A 6,130-nucleotide genomic window follows, 5' to 3' on the forward strand; every position below is an offset into this window, starting at 1 on the left:
ATATAGGACAAATTAAAACTTTATTGAGCAACAAATATGTATGCTGAGTTAAGGCCACTTTGTATGAAGTGTTCAGCCAATTTATAAGTATTTCACTATTAGTTCTTTAAATCACCAGAGGACGAAAGCCACTTCGTAATTACATATACCAAAAATAAAAAAAAAATCCTTAAAACAGCATTTTCTGCTATGGAATAAAATTGTATAATAATTTCCACAGTGAAATTTAAAACATTAGTAAAATACATAAGTTTATAAAGCCAGCTAACCACAAGTATAATACGAGGGTTGGAACTTAAATAGTGGCAATTATTTATTCACAACCGATACAAAAGAGTTACATGTTTGCACCTGTTACTGTCCTTCAAAGTAGTCACCAGCATTGTATAGAACCAGTTGCCAGCAATGTGGAAGGCGTAGTGTACCGTTAGCAGAGCCTGTTCTGTTGATGGTGCGAATGGAGCGGTCTACTGCCTGTCGAATCTCCGGAACAGTTCTGAAGCGAATGCCACGAAGTGGTTCCTTCATTTTCGGAATCAAATCAAAGTCCCAAGGACTTAAGTCCGGGGAGTACTGTGGATGGCACAGTACTTCCCAGTCCCATAGATCGAACAGAGCAGCCACAGCTTGCGCTGTATGCGCCCGCACATTGTCGTGCAAAATGATGGGTGGGTTGCACAGAAAGTGTCGCCGCTTCTTTCGCAAAGCTGGTCGCAGGTGATGCTCCAAAAACGAACAGTAATACTGTGCATTGACCGTCTGCCGTGGAGGAACGTGATGCGTTAGGATAACACCATCACAGGCATACACTAGAATAACTATAACTTTAGGCCGCTCCATTCGCACCATCAACAGAACAGGCGCTGCTAACGGTATACTACGCCTTCCACATCGCTGGCAACGGGTTCTACACAACGCTTGTGACTACTGTGAAGGACAGTAACAGGTGTAAACATCTAACTCTTTTGTATCGGTTGTGAATAAATAGTTGGCACTATTTAAGTTCCAATCCTCGCATCTATGGGCATACTAGCCCACTTTGCACTTAAATATAGTGTGGAAGTATGTGATACCACTGAAGTCACACTCCAAGATAGAGGTCATTTGGCACTAAAAAAATGCAAGTGTTAGAGTGGGCTGCCTACATGGAGTGGCAATCTTATCATTAAGCCTCCTTCTCTCCTTTAAAATCAATTATAACCCAAAATAGCCGAACCACTTGTGCTAGCGTGAAAAATTAATTAAAGATGGTAGAACTAGCACAACTGTGTTTCGTACCATCTCCCCTCCTCCCCTCCAGGCAGTCACAGGGTAGTATTACAATGAGACAGTAAAATGTATTAAAATGCCGGCAAGTTCGAAGCTATGCAGTAAGGAACTACATAAACTTTACTTGAATAGGTACCAAAGTCAAGATATGCATTATTTCGGAGAAGGTCTAATGTAATTCTGTACACATACGTAGCTGTGTTTTTAAGCAATGTGATATCAAAACTATCTGTAAAAATAGCGTCAACTTCCATTATTTTCGTGGCAGTCATTGACATTTGCATATACATACGTATGTCTGTATTTGATCAACGTAATATTAAAATGATGTGATAATTGGTATCATGTTCATAAATTTCCATGAAAGTCAAAGATATTTACATAAAATGGTATAAGATATTTTACATAAAATGCTATATTTGCCTCTCGGTGTAGGGCAGTCCTTAAAGAAATGGCGAGGGTAGCCATTTACAAATTCAGAATTGACCACTGTCCTTTTTTACAAAAAAGGAATGGGTAATTATTTAAAAAACGGATCGAGTAACCATTTAAAGACATAGAACGGGTCATCAAAATGACTCTGAATCGTACCTCTAACGCGTCAAATTTTGAAACTAAATGTAAGAAGTGTGACGCAGGGCGAAGAGCTGTGTTTCTCTCATTGCTGACTGTAGGAACTGGAGCCGACATTCACCGTTTTTCTCGTTTATGGCTGAAATCTAGCACAGATTTTAAGAAGTGAAGGACATGTCGTATTAGACATTAGACTGACAGACCTGGGGGAATGTTTCCAGATGGATTTTCACTCTGCAGCAGAGTGTACACTGACACGAAACTTCCCTGCTGATTAAAACCGCCGGCCGTGGTGGCCGAGCTGTTCTAGGCGCTTCAGTCTGGAACCGCGTGACCGCTACGGTCGCAGGTTCGAATCCTGCCACGGGCATGGATGTGTGTGATGTCCTTAGGTTAGTTAGGTTTAAGTAGTTCTAAGTTCTAGGGAACTGATGACCACAGATGTTAAGTCCCATAGTTCTCAGAGCCATTTGAACCATTTCAATTTGATTAAAACCGTGCACCTCATTGCGATTGGAACCCAGTTTCTTTGCCTTTCGCAGGCAAATGCTCTACCTACTAATCTACCTAAGCACAACTCACGACCAGTGTTCACAGTTTTACTTTCGCCAGTACCTCATCTCCCATACCTCATCTCCCACTTCTTTCCAAACTTCACAGAAGCCGCCAAATGGCAAGTGTGATGAACAGGGGGGAAGGGGGAGGGGGTTAGCTGCTACACTTCCCTGTCCAGCAACCACTTTCGCTGTTCCCTATGAAGGGATTCATACTAGTGTGTTTAAGGGCGCTGGCTGGCTTTACGGGAGTGACAAGGAGAGACACCACACAATAAATTCAGTTTCGGTCTTGGGAACAGGAGGCAGAGACCACGGTTGGTTTACTTTCCAGATTAAAATAAATCTAATCACTCTACATTTTTTGTCATGTATTTCGTTAATTCTTGTCGATTAACCTTCGCGGTACCAAGGGGGCTGGAGGCGGTAATTTGTATCTATGTTTTGAAAATATTGCAATGTAGACAGGTAATTTATATTCTAAAATTTTGCTTTAAATATTTATCGTTCCTAATGAACCCATATACCAGATTCCATATTTGTTTAAAATCCTTCAGTAAAACATGACCTAAAAACTGTCGTAGCAATAGATGTAATGTTTCACAATGAATGTCATCTTCAGGATTTTCAGCTTCACGATCATATGCACAAATTAATATCTCTTTAAAAAGTATGTTGTGAATAAAAGTCAACTATAATTAATGAAATGTATATTTTTAAAATTTTTTGTCGAGGTCATAAAATAACCCCCCACCCACTAGTTGTACACATTAAAAAGGGCATTGATTTTGCTAAGTATGTGCTAAGAAGTTCTACAACGTAGTTTATAAAAACTACGTTGTTAATATGAGTCAACAGCAGTTAACGAATTTCTTTTTGTTTTTTGTTTTGTTGGTTTGCATAAGTATCCCCCTCCCAAAACTGGTAAGAGCCGTTACTGAAAATGCATTGCTATTGCTAGGGCGAATGTGTTGAATATCAAAATCGGCGGTGATTGAAGTTGTGTGATCAGAAGTATATGGAGACCTATATGTGATGTGGAGTTGATCACCAAATGTCACGAGAAGCGTACCCCCACCCCCCACCCCCAGTATAAATGCAGGTGGTGAGTATTGTGTTGTCAGTAGACGATCAATAACTGCAGAATGGATCAGACACGAGAACTCAGTGACACTGGATGTCGACTGCGGACTGCTGGTACTGCAACTGAGAACTGGAAACGCGATGCAACATTTACAGCTAAACTAAGATCATGCATGCCTCATGTACTAACGGAGAAGCATTACCTTGAGTGGTTGTAAAAAACTACATGAAATCGGAGGAAAGAATCACTCCTGAATTACAAAGTGCTAGTAACAGTCCACCTAGCACAATGACTGTGCATAGGGAGTTAAAAAGGAATGGATTAAAATAACCTCGCAGGTCCTCATGAACCACAAATTCGTGTAGTCAATGCTGAGCACCTCTTGGGATGGACGGACTGCAGTTTACGCTAAATGAGTGACTCGGAGCAATGAGTCACGCTATACCCTGTGGCAGTCTGATGGAAAGGTTTGGGTCTGGAAACGCCCAGAGAAAATTTCCTGCCATCATGTGTAATGCGAATATTTAAGTTTGGAGGAAGTGTTGTGATCGTATGGGGTTGTTTCTCGTGGTTAGGGCGTGCTCTGCTAATTGCGCTTAAGTCAATGCTAAGTGCGGAACGATATGAACCAATTTTACAGCTCTTTTGAGAGCACTATGTGCTCGATCAGCAAGCCAATGCAACCTGTAATGAAGTAGCATCTATCATGCAGTGGTTTGTGTACAATAACTTTCCTGAAATTCAGCTGGTTTCCCGTGGGTCCTGACCTGAGCACAATGGAACATCTTTGGGGTGCGTTTGAACATCGACTTCGCCCCACACGCCAGCGTCTAACTAACTTTTCCGGTTTCCCGATCTTGAGGAATAATCGACTGCCACTTCTCCGCAGACATTCAGACACCTCAGTGAATGAGTCTCCAACGGAGTTCAAGCCACCGTAAGGGCGAATAGTGGACACAGCTCGTATTTGTGTCCACTAATAGCTGTCTGGCTTGTTTGATCAGATTGTGTAAGGATATGTAATTTGGAATGCAACGACTAGTCAATAAGGCAAGTACAGCTCGCGACTATATGAGGCCGACAAGAGGCTGCAGTGGAACACTACTACTTGGGGGCATTTAACTGCCTATGGATAACACTAACACATAAACATGACAAACACTGGTGAATCCCTGCAGCACATCAAAATTAACTGGCACCGCCAGGTGTTAACTAGCCGACCAAGCGGCAACGCAGGGGAGCTGATCTGCACACTATAACAAAATAAAACCCAACCACAGCCCTTACACCGTCATCGATTTACGAGCATTCGACCACTTAAATGGCCTGTCACAGAGCCAGACGCTGCAGCTGGCCCAGGATACCTCGCAGGTGCCCAGCCCCAGCGCAACCCCTTCTCGAACACTCTTTATGTCGACCTAAGCTATGACAACGGTACCGGGCATTACACGATACCCAAAACTAAAGGCCACCCTATCCTCGCATGTTCTGTCACAGATAGCAAGCCATTCGCTACTGCTCTTATTATCCTACAAGACAATCGCAGACTCTTGACACTTGCGTTGGCACATTTTTTCCCTCTGCCCTTGAAAACACTGCCCTTCGCTCACTTTTCATCCACCATCTATCTCCTCGATGCGACCATATTAGTGGGTAATCTTGCCCAGCCCCACATTCCATGAAGTACTCGGTTAGTAACTGACAAATATGGAGGTGACAGTAGGTTTTATGAGATGGTCACCACGTCATTGAGGGCGTGGACGGGCTCTACCCTTTGCGTAATAAAAAAAAAATGCAGTGCAACTTTCAGTTTGGGACCACGAACTGTATAGGGTCCATGTCGGTTCACGTGGCCAGTCAACAGCACATTCCCGGCTGACACACTGTCTTAAATGTGTGTGCTCTCAGCGCCTGTAAATTTTTAAGTGTCCTAATTCAGTCTACGAAAATATTTAACGGGTTGAACTTTCCTCCCTCCGGTTATGAGAACTTGCGCTGTTATTTAGTAGTAATTTCTGGTTAGAACTTCGTAACTTTTCATGAGTCGCAACCCTCGGGAAATGGATTTATTAGTGGTTTAACGAAGATGCAGCGCTTTTTACTGTCGCGAGTGAACGACACTCGAAAAATCTCGAATAATGCGCTTAATTTGTAATTTAACTTGATTGATTATGAGCTTTATCACCCAAGGACGCATAATGTGACAGTGATGAGTACACTGAGTAGGGACTCTCGTGTTAGTCTAGAGACATTCACTGTTATGAAATACCCTGGGTGCTGAGCTGACAGTCTAGACTCACTATCTGTGCCAGTGGCTTTCAGTAGCGTATGGACTTTTAATAAAAAAAATTAAAAAAGAGTTCAATAGTGTAAGCGTAGGTTTCTGCGGCTGCTGTCACTCTCAATAAAATTCTCTTGCGTTGTCGACAGCATTGTCAATATATAAAACTGTCCGACGTTTAAGCCGCTACTGCAAACGATCTTCCTCGGGGCTTTGTATTAAGCTAGACTGTTGAATGTGAGAGACTTTAGATCTTATATATCAGCGGAGGAAGCTGCTTTACGTAATTTAATGGGGCGCTCGAGGGCAGAAGGGGTGTTAGGCGTCCGTTATTGGTGGGTCCTCGTCATTGGTGTGCAGAGACGTATG

Source organism: Schistocerca piceifrons, chromosome 2 (assembly GCF_021461385.2).
Source record: "Schistocerca piceifrons isolate TAMUIC-IGC-003096 chromosome 2, iqSchPice1.1, whole genome shotgun sequence".
Lineage (NCBI taxonomy): Eukaryota > Metazoa > Arthropoda > Insecta > Orthoptera > Acrididae > Schistocerca > Schistocerca piceifrons.